The 13,505-nt window shown below is 36.1% G+C and overlaps 1 long non-coding RNA gene across 1 annotated transcript in view; it reads left to right on the forward strand.

Moving 5' to 3' along the window:
- Positions 1 to 773: 773 nt before the first annotated feature.
- The window catches only part of LOC140608355 (uncharacterized), a 49,049-nt gene continuing 36,317 nt past the window's right edge, over positions 774 to 13,505 (forward strand). The window contains exons 1-2 of the long non-coding RNA XR_012010367.1: positions 774 to 1,057; positions 2,967 to 3,071. This is a non-coding gene — a long non-coding RNA (uncharacterized lncRNA). The remainder of the gene's footprint in view (positions 1,058 to 2,966; positions 3,072 to 13,505) is intronic.

The raw sequence follows: 13,505 nt of genomic DNA on the forward strand, positions 1-13,505 counted from the left end.
TCAGAATATGCATAGAGAGGCATAGGAAGAGCTGCCCAGAACAGATGCCACCTGAACTGTGAGTAGGTGTGTAGGGGGTGGGAAAGGGGAAAGCTGTTCCAGGCATGGGAACTGCATGTGCAAAGCCATGGAAACACTAGAGATGATTACATGAAACCAAACCGTGCGATGTTCAGGGAGGATCATTTTGGGTTACAGATAAAAGACATAGGAGCCAGGTCAAAAATAGCCTTTGCAGTCTATGCTCAAGGGTTTGAATTTTCATGCTGTAAGTGGCTAGGATCCACTGGAGGATTTTAATTGTGTGAGCGACAAGATCAGATTTGTTATTCAGAAAGCACACTCTGGCAGCAGTTCAGTGGGTGGAATGGAAAGTGGTTACCCTGGAGACGGGCAGACCCATTAGGAAGCTATGACAATAATCCAGGAGAGAGAAAATGAGGATAATGGTTGGAGGAGGAATGAGCAGATTCAAAGACATTTTGGAAGTAGAATTGATGGTCAGGAGAGATTCTCTGGATACAAATGCTGAAACAAAAGGAAGAATCAAGAATGATGGTCAAATTCTAGCTTGGACATCTAAGTGGATAGTAAATCATTAATCAAGATGTAGAATACTAAAGAAGCAGCAGATTTGGAGGAGAATATTTTAAGTACATATGGGATGAGTTGAATTTGAGGTGCCTTTGGGTCTTCTGGTGACTATATCATCCATGGTTAATATATTTAGAATTCAGAAGAGAGATTATATTTAAAGATAAAGATTTAAGAGTAATTGTGAAATATTTTGTTGTTGAAGTTCTGACAATCTCCAAAACTACAAGATCTGGGTACCATTGCTTCTACCCAATTCATTTGCACCATCTCTGAAGGAGGTACTAGCTCAAGCTTTGTTCCAAAGTACAAATTAGCATAGTAGCTCAGTAAACAATGTCTCTGAGCTTCTGGAAAGAAAGATGTTCAGTCACCATAAGGCTCAGAATTAATGAAAAGTCACAGAAATAATAGCTCTATTCTCCAGTTGCTTTTGAACCTCAAATCACTCTTTGGCAACAAGGTAAGATTTTACAGAAACTGCTGAAAAGATCTTCTGGTAAATAGGGCAGCAAAAAGAGTTTGTTCTTAATATTTGTTCTAAACAATATATGTGGTTATATTTTGAAATTGCTAGTTCACATTCCTGACCTGAATTCCTTTTCTAATTGGAAAGTCAATTTTGATTTTGATTATAGGGTATAATTTCTTTAGAAACATCTCCTGTGAAATTAGTTCCTTCTCATTATGTTTTTTTAACCAGATAAAATTACAAGAATCAAATGATATGTGCTATGTAATGGATGCAGTTTGCCCATCCTTGAATAAGAAAACAGTTCTTGGAGGGAAAATATCTTTGCTCAGTTGTGGACAACATCATATTGTGGACCAACAACATCAATTGAAAAACCAATGAAATTGTTATTCCTTTCAGGTTGGCTAGAATTGACATAATGTTAGGTCAGAACATTACTGTCCATAATGCTTGGAAAAACACTAAACATCAATAATTCATCTCTAAGTTGTGATAGATACAAAACAATGAATCCCATTACTTTCCCCTTCCCATCCTCGTACTTCCTAATTTGGGTCACAATTTTCCATGGTATATGGTTTGTCACCAGCATGGATATCAAACCTCTAGAGTTGTCATGTTTGAGAGGAAAGAAGGAAACAGGTGCTCAGCATATTTAATCTTAAAATTATCACAATAATTCTATTCTGGGGATACACAGAGCTAATAAATTTAAAACCATTGAAACAATAATAGTAAAACTGAAGGAGTAATTATGACATAAAAATGTTCCATAAGTATCCAGTAGTATTATTACTGATTATATAGATCTACATTTTTTACCTGAGGAATCTCATACTCAGGGAGCTACATATTTATCCAAAGTGATATAGCTAGTAAGACATGGGTTCTGATTTGGAACCATTTTGCCAGCCTCCAGAGCTTACGCCTGTTCCATTATTCTATACTGCCACTTAGTGACAAGTACATTTAGCCCCCTTGAAAATAATATTTCCATCTAGTATATTCTCATGGAGATACTACTGAAATTGGTATATTAAAAAGCCTGACTTCTAGACCTTGATAGCTGATTTCAAACAATCTTTCAACCCTCCTGTGCCTTAGTTTTCTCCTTTGGAAGAGAGATATCATTACTGTTCTCCTTTGCCAATATACCATGCAATATAGTACAATATATTACAGTTTTTATATTATAGCTTTCATACACATTATCTCATTTGGTTTCAAAATAGAGATGATAAGAGTTAATAGAAAGCACACTGAATTTCCAGTTTCCTGGAGACATTAAGTGAATAAAATTCTCTGAGTCTGAGTTTTTTCACTTACAAAACTAGAGGTGAATTAATATTCTCTCTGGGTCTTTTAGCAATCTTATAAAATGGTGTTGTGTAGGGACTATTTCTAAATTTAGATGTGGAGAAAGGCTCAGAGAAGATCAATGATTTACCCTAAGAATGTCCAACAAATACTTTATGAAATCCTAGGAACTGGGTTTTTGACTCCTAATGTAAGTCCCTTTCTACTCTATTGAGCTACATATTTATTCTGATGGGCAAAGAAACAATAATGATGTTTGATATGAGTAATAACCTGACTCCTCAGATGATTGCTTTTGCTTTTAGGTAGATTGATAAACTTCAAAGTTATTAACATCTATAATTGCTAAGTGGTGATCTGAGTGACATTGGTGACCTGCCAAAAGAGACAGTTGGCACCAGCTTTGTGAGTTGCCCCTAATCCGCAAGCTCACTTTGAAACACCAAAGTCCCCTCTGCCTGTACCTGAACTGCTCTCTTGAAAAATAACAAGTGTCATCTTTCTCTCGAATTGGCTGCACTGCTGTGATATCAATTATCACATGATATTCCAAAAGGCAATTTTGATCTCTGGCATCTAGGCATTGGCAACCCATTGGAAGAAAACGAAGTTTGATGTTAAGCACCTGGCAGTTTCTATCGTAGCTGGAATGAACAGAAGGGTCCTTAAATCACCTGAAATACCAGTGAGTACTCTATAATGTTAATATTTAAACAGGGTGAGAAGTCACAAAACCTCAGTTTTCACAAAAGTTCAATGATCAGAGCTGGCAGGACCTTGGTAATCACTGAATTTAACCACTATATTTTATAAATAAAGAAATTTTTCACCATTTGTCTGGGCAAGAAAAAATGGGATTGGAGCTAGAGTCTTCATTAGCTAGTTTGTTTTAGGGAACTAGAGAAATTAAACAGATGCTGGACAGACACCAACCATGCAAGAGATATCCTGCATTTTCTAAATATGTTGACGTTCCTCCATAGACTCCAAGAAATCCAAACTATTTTGGTATTGCTTCATAAGCAAGTATCCCAACTTAGAAACTTAGAAATGTTGGAAACTGATAGAGAGGTAGTAAAATGCACCAACCCTCTTTTCCTTTTTTTTTTTTTTAAGATTTTATTTATTCATGAGAGACAGAGAGGAGAGAGAGAGAGAGAGATTGGCAGAGACACAGGCAGAGGGAGAAGCAGGCCCCATGGAGGGATCCCGACATGGGACTCGATTCCAGGTCTCCAGGATCAGGCCCTGGACTGAAGGCGGCGCCAAACTGCTGAGCCACCCGGGCTGCCCTCCCCACCCTTTCCTTTCTCACTCTAACTATATCCTCATCAGGTGCTTCTCTGATACAATCTTCACACTATTGTAATTGACTATGACCTTCCTGAGGCATCGTTCCCCTTCCAAAAACAGTCCAAAAAGGCAACTAACTCATAGCCTACAGTCTACTTGCTGTAGACTGTATAAAATTCACATGCTGAAATCCTACCCCTCAATGTAATGATATTAGGAGGTGGGGTTTTTGTGAGGTGAAAATGAAGCCCTCATGAATGGAATTAATGTCCTAACAGAAGAAAACCCATAGACCTCTCTCACCTCTTCTGCCCTATGACCACATAGAAGATGGCCATCTATGAGCCAGAAAGTGGTCTCTCAACAGACACCAAATCTGCTGGTGCCTTGATTTTGGGTTTATCAGCCTCCAGTACTATGAAAAACACATTTTGCTGTGTAAGTCCCCCACTCAGTGGAATTTGTTATAGGAACCTGAGCAGACTAAGGTGCTACCCAGGTTTTTCTAATAATGTTTTCTTCCCTCTCTCCACCCTGACAATACATCAGTTGCACTGTGTCACTGTCATCAGGCTGCTTTTGACTTAAATAATGGCAAGAATTCAAGGGCTTTTGAAGCAATTTAATGTACACTCTATTAGATCTGTTTCAAATAGAGGATAGCAATCCTAGAGAACAAAATGATACAATCACTGAAGCTATATAGTGGAGGCTGTTCTGTAGGTCATGCCTATCTCCAGCTCAGAAGCCTTCTCCATGCAGCCGTACTTAATCACCCTGCGTGTACACTGTTTCCACAGTGGTCTTCCACTCACAGATCCAACTGGATGAAAGATGAGGGAAAGGGACACTACTGATCCAGGGAGTCAGTTTTCCAGAGTGAAGAAAAAGAAAGTAGCTCTGATATCACTACTTAAGAAAGACCTAAAGCTATTTAGTGTGGCTAGGGAAATATGATTTTCCTGAGTTACCTGTTGAACCAGTATTATTACTCTGTATTCTTAATATATATATAGCCAGAACATAATTCCTCTCTCAGCCCCAGGACAACCTGGTGAGATAACCTAATTCTCTCTCTCTTCTTCCACTCTTCAAACTGCAAGATATTATTTTTGTGTGTCTTTTCTTGTTTAAGGTTGCCCTTGATGCTCAGCATAACCTGAGCCTATCTGGATAAAATCATGGGTTAAGAAAAGGCACTCAGAGAATCAGTGCCCTAAGTCCAGAGTCTCCAGGGTGGGTCCAGGCTGCAAAGCTTACTAAGGAAAGTCATATGATATAAATAATTTAACATAAGGAATTCACAGCAATCTGATAGTAAAAATGCAAGCATATTGCTTCTTAGGGAAAGCATAAAACATTGGCAGGAGAAGTCTTGTTTTCTGTTTAATGAATTAAAGAAATAATCACAAATGGGACATAGATCCAAGTGACCACATCAAAATTCACTCATTTGTGCATAATGAATAAATCACCTGTTTTGTGATTGATACATTCCAAAAAGTGACATTAAAGTACTGAACATTTTTAGGGATTGATCTTTCTTGAGAAAGATAATGCTACTGAGCCACCAATAATACTCAATGTTTTCAGCAGTAAGAAACACTTCGCAACATAACAAATGAGAACTATTTGAAAGTGCTGACCTATATCTATAAATCAGAGAACATCCCATGTAAGTTTCAGCTTCACTAATAGGAGTTTTCAACCATCATCCCTCACATAGCAATTCTCATACTGTTATACACAAGAAGGAATAAATAGGAATAGGAGGGAATAAATTTTGATCAAACTCAAAAATTACTAGTGTTTGGTGCTTTTTTCCACCTCTCCCCCGACCTAAAAGCCAGTTTTGCCATGGCAACCTTCAAGAAAATAAAATCAGATATTGAAATAGCACACACACATACATACAGCCCATTGTATTAAGACACATAAAGTAAAGGGAAATACTATGATTAATTTTTAAACTAAATATTTTCAAAAATAATCTCAATATCTCTAGATTGCCATTCTCTAGATAATAATAATAATCTGAACAAAAATGTGGTATAACATAAGTAGAAGTGAAATGCATTTTACTAGTAAAATTTTAAAGAAGGAAACTGCTTTTGGCTATGAGGAAGTAGCTTCTATCAGACTCATCCTTCACAAAGAACAACTACAAAATCTGAATATTTAAAAAAAGAGATGGAAAACATTAAACATTATAAAAGGAAACCAATGCAGCCAGGACTTGAAGATTCTAAAACCAGAATCCTTGAAGATTAAACCTTGATTGCAGAGAGAGGGGAAATACTTTGAGGTGAGCCCCACAAGCCCTTGGGAAATAAGCTGGTTTTGGCACAGAGCGTGGAAACAAAACAGAAAACAGTGGCATAGAGTTTATAGTGTTCTCACTGTGCTGTAAAGATAAAAATCAAAGTTTTAATTGAGGAAATTGGAAAATATTTGGAAATGAGTGACATGTGTACAATGTAGGAAGATTAGTGCTTAAAGGGGAAATTTTAAAGCCTTAAATACATTCACTAGAAGGGGGAGAAAAAAACTAAAAATCACACACATTAAAATATAGCAAAAGGAGATCATGAACAATTTTATGTTAATTTCATAAGTTAAATTCCTCGAAAAAAAGAGAACTTATCAAAGTTGATACCAAAAAAGAAATAAAAAGCCCCCTAAATTATGCTATTATCTATGAAGGAGATTGATTTCAAAATTATAAACCTTCCTGGGGTACCTGGGAGGCACCATTGGTTAAGTTTCTGACTCCTAAATAAATCTTTTAAAAAGATTAGAAACTTTCCCACAAAGAAAACTCTAGGCACAGATGCTTCGAAGAAGAATCATTCTACATATTTCAGGAAGAAATCATTTCAATCCTGCACAAGCTTTTTTATAGTCTAGATAGAGGGTATATGTTTCCCAACTCATGTTATGAGGCCATTGTAACCTTGACAGGAACACCTGGCAAAGACATAAAAAAAAAAAAAAAAAGGAAAATTACAGATATTTGTGAACAAAGGCACAAACATACTAAATAATATCAAACTAAACTCAACAATATGGGAAAACAATATATCCCCACAAAGAAAGCAAAACTGATTTATCACTCAAAAATCAATCACTGTCATCCACTATATTAAAAGAAATAGAAAATAAGCATGTAGCCCTTTTAATAAATGTCAAAAATTAAATGAAAACATTTACAACCATTCATGATGAGACAAAACAAAATAACAAATGCTTCTTAGCAAAATAGAAGTAGGAGAAAATTTCCTTATATGCTGATACAGTATCTTCAAAGAAAACATGGAAAATATCATACTTAATGAAATGCTGAAAAATTTATTTCTCAGATAAGGATATCTCAAAAGATAAGGATAGCTTATCACCATTTCCATTTAAGAGTTTCTTGGAAGCCCTGCCAATGCAATAAGGCAAGAAAAAAGGAATAAAATACATATGTATTGAAGAGTAGAGATGAGAATATACATAGAATATCCAAAAGACAAACCATTAGAGTAAGTGAATTTATCAAAGTCAGTACATACAAAATCAATATACAAAAATAAATTATATTAATAAAATGCTAACAATTTAGAAATTAAAATTAAAAACAATATAATTACAATATATATACTATTGTTATTTACAATAATATCAAAAATTAAATATATAGGACTATATCTAACACTAGTGCATAAGAGGGTAAACTAGAAAACATTATCGAAATAAATTTTAAAATATCTAAATCAATGTTGCATATACTATGTCCATGATTTAGATAATAGTATAAGAAAAGTCATTTCTCAGTTTGATCTGTAAATTCCATGCATTCCCAGTCAAAATCTCAAAAGATATTTTTGTGGAGTTTGAGAAGTTGATTTAACTCAAGGTGGAAATGTTGAAGACCAGGAATAGCAATGACTACCTTGATGAGGTAAAGCAAAGTTAGAAAACCTACAACACCAGATATTAAAATTAATTTAAAGCAATTTTAATTAAATTCATTATTGATTAAAGGATAGATGGTAAATTTATTGAAAACATCCCAGAAATATTCAAGAGACAAACCCACATATATACAAATACTTCATTGATGAGAAAGGTGCTATCACAACCAGTAGCAATGATAGTTTCCTTTGCCTTTTTTTCCGCCAATAGGTGATACTGTGTGAATCAGAGAAAGAATAAAAATAAACCTTGAATTCCATCTCACTATCCTATATCATATACAAAAATGAATTCCGGGTGGAACAGATTTCAACGTGAAAAGTAAAACAATACATTTTCTGGATAATAATTTAGAGTATTCTCTTAAATAATTTAAGAGTATTCATGAGCTTAGAATAGGCAAAGATCTTTTAAACATGACACAAAAATGCTACCCATAAGAAAATGGTAGATAAATTGGGCCTCATTAATTTAAGAACAGCTGAACCACTGATGCTAGTCCCTCTCATGTTTTAGAAGAAGCTAGGATATCCATCTTTAAAAAATCATAACATTTAACATTTTAAAAAACCAACGTAAGGATATATTAACCATATCTGGGCAGCCCTGGTGGCCCAGCGGTTTAGCGTCGCCTTCAGCCCAGGGTGAAGATCCTGGAGACCCGGGGTTAAGTCGCACGTCGCGCTCCCTGCATGGAGCCTGCTTCTCCCTCTGCCTGTGTCTCTGCCTCTCTCTCTGAAAAGTCTCTCATGAGTCTCTCATGAATAGATAAATAAAATCTTAAAAAAAACCATATCTAATTATAAAAAAAATCTTGTAATCTAAAACAAAACGAAACAACATTAACCATATCAACAACATGAATTCCCTTAATAGAGATGCAAGAGATAATTACTTGGTTATAATTCAGTTAGTACTGATTCACATGATGCAGTAGTAGGTAAAGAACTAAGTATGTTCCACAGAAAGCATTTTAAAATTCAAAAGTGTTTTAAAAGGGGAAAGTTAATCAAAATGTCTGTGAAAATCTGGCTTCTTTCTTTTTGGTTAGGCTTTTCTGAAGCACAGTTCTGACAGCTGCATAAGAAGGGGTATCAAGTAAAAACATTGAAAGACCCATCAGGGAAAAAGCAAGGGAGTGTATGAAAGAGGCACTGAGATTCCACTCAGAGAACAAAGGCCAGAGGAATGTATTCTGCATTTATGACAAAAGTTTGACTTAGAGCTCTATCTCATATCATGATCTGTAACTAATAGATCATGTTATTAAACTGTGTGTGCAGATGGGGGAGGGAAGGGAGATCTAATTCCACGAATAAGAATAGAATAATACCCTGCCATCAGAGACATGAGTTATTCAAGTCCAAAAGAATAAATAAACCAGCTCCAAAAAGTGAGACTAATTCTAAAAAAGAAAAACAAACAAACAAAACACCAAAAAAAAAAAAAAATCATCCAAAAGCTTCATGTCCTGCCATTATAAGGCAAAAAGACTGAGCTCCAAAATGTTGAGTACGACAAGCAGGACTGGCTCTGTAACTTGTGGTAGGTACCCTGTGCAAAATGAAAAGGCAGGGTTCCTTGTTCAAAAATTATTAAAATTTTCAATGCTCAGCAACAGCAGAGATTTAACCCAATGCAGGGCCCTTCTGGGCACTGGGACCCGAGTGACTGCCCCATGAAGCTGACCCTGTTAGCCAGCAAAGACTGCACACAAAAATCTAGGTTTTCTTTCGCATTTGCCTATAAGGAAAACCACCATCAGCAGTGTTGTCAGTGACTAAAGAGAACTACGGTGTGAAGTTTGGGATTTGATGTACTTTTCATGGTTAAACTGAGGATAATATCCTCACATTGAGTCTTATGTGCTTTTATTCTGAAACTGATAGCTTGCTGATTCAAGGCTGTGATTTTCAGAACACATTCCCATTTCTGTTTCCAGTCTTGTGTTCCTTAGGCTGCTCAGAAAGAAAGCATTGTGTGTGTGATGAATTTTTTTTTCATGCCCCAGTAAGCTTTCAAATCGGGCCAATCAGAAATGATGCGTGTGCACATAATATCTAGCTTGCTTTAATTCCATCAATTAATATAGAGACTATGTAGAATATTTAATACAAAGAACAAAAGAATGCCATTACATGAAAAATGTAAGAACTAGTTTCAATTGCGTGCTATTCCATCCTGCTTTATCCAGCCACTTTATCTGCATGGATTTCTTCCAGGAGATAAATCTTTCAATCAGAATTTTTTTGGGGGGTTGTAGTCTGTGTCCTGTCAGGTTGTTTATCATAATTGCAGGTGAATTTTCCCCTCTTGATTCTGCTAAACTGTAAAAGGGCTTGCAAAGCAAGAAATTTTAGTTTTATTCATTCTACACACTGAAAAAAATGGTAAAAATATTTTTTCCTGCTAAACACAAAATAATCTGTCTCCTGATATGTGGCAGGAGCACTAAAGATAGAACAAAGCACAGATCTTTGTTTTATCCAAAGGACATAAAATACACATTTAAAGTTACATTTCAGGGTATAGTTTGCCATTTCTTAACCATTAAGAAACACATTTCAAAAATCAATATCTACTCCTATTTAGGTTTCTTGGAAGGGAAGAATGAAATTGAATATGAGAAAATGCGACTGGTAATGAATAGTAAGAAAGGGATATTTATACTTTATCTTCTGCAGTCCATCCTGTGAAATAATAATGAAGCCAGGGGATGGACGATAATGATCACATGCTTTTATGTGCTAGGGGACCACCATCTCATAGGGTAGAAACCACTAAGGAAGAGTGACTGCTGCACACGGAAACAGAGCACCGTAATGCATAATTTAGGGGTAGTTTGTTACAGGATGAACTTTATCAAATGTGTACAAAGTGAAGACTTAGTGCTATGTAATGTAAAATTAATACCTGTCTTAGTTACAGAGGAGAACATACAGAGGTATTAGCCAGCTCTTTACAGTTTGGGTTATTCTATCACTTACTGCCATCATTGAAATCATTTACATACTGGATATTTGGTTTATTGCATTCCTATCTTGTACATACCTTTTCTTTTTTTTTTTTTCCCATGCCATTTGATAAGCTCAGAAAAGAAAAGCTCATGTTGACCTATTTGGGGATCTTCCATCGCATCTTGAGAGTCATTTTCCATTACTATTTCTTTAACCAACTCTCTTTCCTTGTGCCCATCTTCTTGGTCTCTCACCTGGAATGTTTTAATGAACTTGACTGTCTTGGCTCCAGCCTTCTTTACTTCTGATCTGCTATTTGAATAACTCCTAGCTTCTCTTTTCAAAATGCCTATTTCATCATGCCTCTCTCTTGGCTTACAGGATAAAATCTTGGCTCTCCTATAGATTCAAAAGGAAGCCAGCAGAGTCCAAGGGGCTACAGGAGGAGAAGGAAGTCTTAGCCATGTACATTTATTTAGTTCCCCACCCAACCTGGCGCACCAAAGGCTAACCCCAGTGTTCACTGATACTCAAAATTGAATTGTCTTGCCTCAGATTTAGAGGCTTTTGGCTCTACACTCTAACCTCTAGAGATTACTTAGTGTTTCTGGGTCATACCTGGATCACCACCACCTCTGTTTTATTCCAAGGGAATGTGCTTCTGAGCTGAGCCAAGGACACAGGTGGAGTTTTAACTGATGAATAACAGGGTTGTCCTCAGGGAAAGGAGATAAAACAGACTACTTGGACTAGTTCAAATTCTAGGCATAATCCAAAGGATAACAGAAGTGCAAAGGCTCGATCTAGGCCAGATCAGCAGGTTCAGGATTTCATTGGATTTATAGTCAAAGCCCATACTAGTCAACAGTGTATTTGACTGAAATGTTCCTTCTACATATACCATTGGGAATCTAGTACAGATTCCCCTTGATGAATCTGAAGATTCACAATCTGAGCATATCTTTTCCCAACAAGATCCACTATCAAAGACTATCTATATCACGTAAGTCTGCAGTAGGGATTTGAACTATTTCTCCTAACTACATCAAATGAATCCGGTGAACAACAAAAGCATACAATTCAAAATAAGAAATCACATTACCCACAACTGAATTTTATGTTTTTTTTTTCAAAATCATATATTTAATACAGTATTCATGTTGTCTGAGCAGAGGATATTGAATCTCTGAAAGATCTTAACAAATTATGTAAACATCACTTTATTTGCAGTGTAGAGCCAAATATTTCCTATTAATGAAAGATTTCTTTACCAAATCCCCATAATAAAGCTGTTTATGGTATTTTCTAAATGAACTGAGTTACATCAGTCCTCAATGCAACACTGTCGCCTTGTAGCTTTAGGAGATTTTTCATATTCCACCAGGGATTTTATTTAAGAGCTAGTCTTTTAACAATTATGTCTTTCTTAATATTTTAACAACTTTACAGACCTCTTGGGGTGCGGTGTTACACTGAAGCCTCTTCAAGCTTCAGAAAAATGGATATAAAAACTCTCAGAACTATTCCCAGAACTAGATTAATCCTTCATGGGAGAAAACTTTGATCATGTGACCACACAAAACATCATTTTCTCAGTAGCACATTAGGATTTCTGTATAAATCAATGACTCAATGTCTTCTTTTGTTTTCTTTACTTTTTTTCAATGGAGGAAATTTTAAAATGAAGGGAAAAAAAGCCCTACCTGTAGCCTTGGTAGCAATTTAATAGCTGACAAGAAGAGGACTTCATAACCATGGAGATACTCGTTTTGACATGAAAATACTCTGTCAGAGTGTGAACTCTGATCCAATACATGAACAGATACCATTTCCCCTGATGCTTTTTGGCGAGACTTCACAAGGAATTTGTTTTCATTATTTCAGTCGCTTAAAAATGAACAAAAAGCTAATGCAATTGAGGCAGCAGAGCTCACAGGTCTGACAAATGGATAAAATGTTCCTTTGCTAGATTTGAAAAAAAAAAAAAAAAAGCTTTAAAACTCTTTCTGACATCCTTCTATGTGTGCATGCATGCACCACCACCAGGAAATCCAGCTCTGACTTGTTGCTTCTAGAACTCCTTTAATCTCTCCTCCCTCTTTCTGGCATTAGCATGTTTTCCATGACGGCAGTGTGAGTTCTTATAAATGAAGGTGCTGACATCTGCACTAGTTTCAGGGCCTTCCTGATGTCTCAATATTTTTGGAAAGCATGATTGCCAAACCCTCTGACCACAGAAATCACAGGATGGACTTAAGATTTAAAAGTCTGACCAAAAATAATTTTAGGCCATGATGAAAGGACTCAATCCAATCACAACTCCCTTTCAAAGGGGCTGGCTAAGATCCTAGTTAGGCAGTATATCGTATCCTAAAGGTGCCTAACAAGAGCTTCAGAGAACAGAATGTATAATGTCTATATGGCTACGTTTTGAATAGCTAATTCTGTTGAATAACTAGTGCTCCTTCTTATTTAAGTGTCAGTAAATGCAGAGAGACCAAGAACAAAATTCTCTTCAGTACCAATATGAAAATAAAATATAATTCATTAAAAATTTACATAGGAAAGGACAAGTATGGAACATATTCTGGGTGTCTACCTTGATCAGACTAAAATAATCAGGTCAGGCCCTCACATGTGCTATTTGCATAAAGACTCCAGAAGTTTCTGGAAAATATAATGAGAATTCATGGAACTGACAGCTGCTGTGATCTCTAAGAAGATGAAGGTTACTAAAGATGAATATCCTTGAGCAGAAGGTTGAAGTAAGGTCTGTTCACCAACAGATGCTCTGGCTGGGATGGATCTCATCCATGGAGAGAGATGATCCATGGATGGATCTCATCCCCAAGATAAGAAGAGTTAAGTTTCATGATTCTGTCCTGGGCATGATGGTGTAGCACTTTGCAAAT

The sequence above is a fragment of the Canis lupus genome, chromosome 17 (genome assembly GCF_048164855.1).
Source record: "Canis lupus baileyi chromosome 17, mCanLup2.hap1, whole genome shotgun sequence".
NCBI lineage: Eukaryota > Metazoa > Chordata > Mammalia > Carnivora > Canidae > Canis > Canis lupus.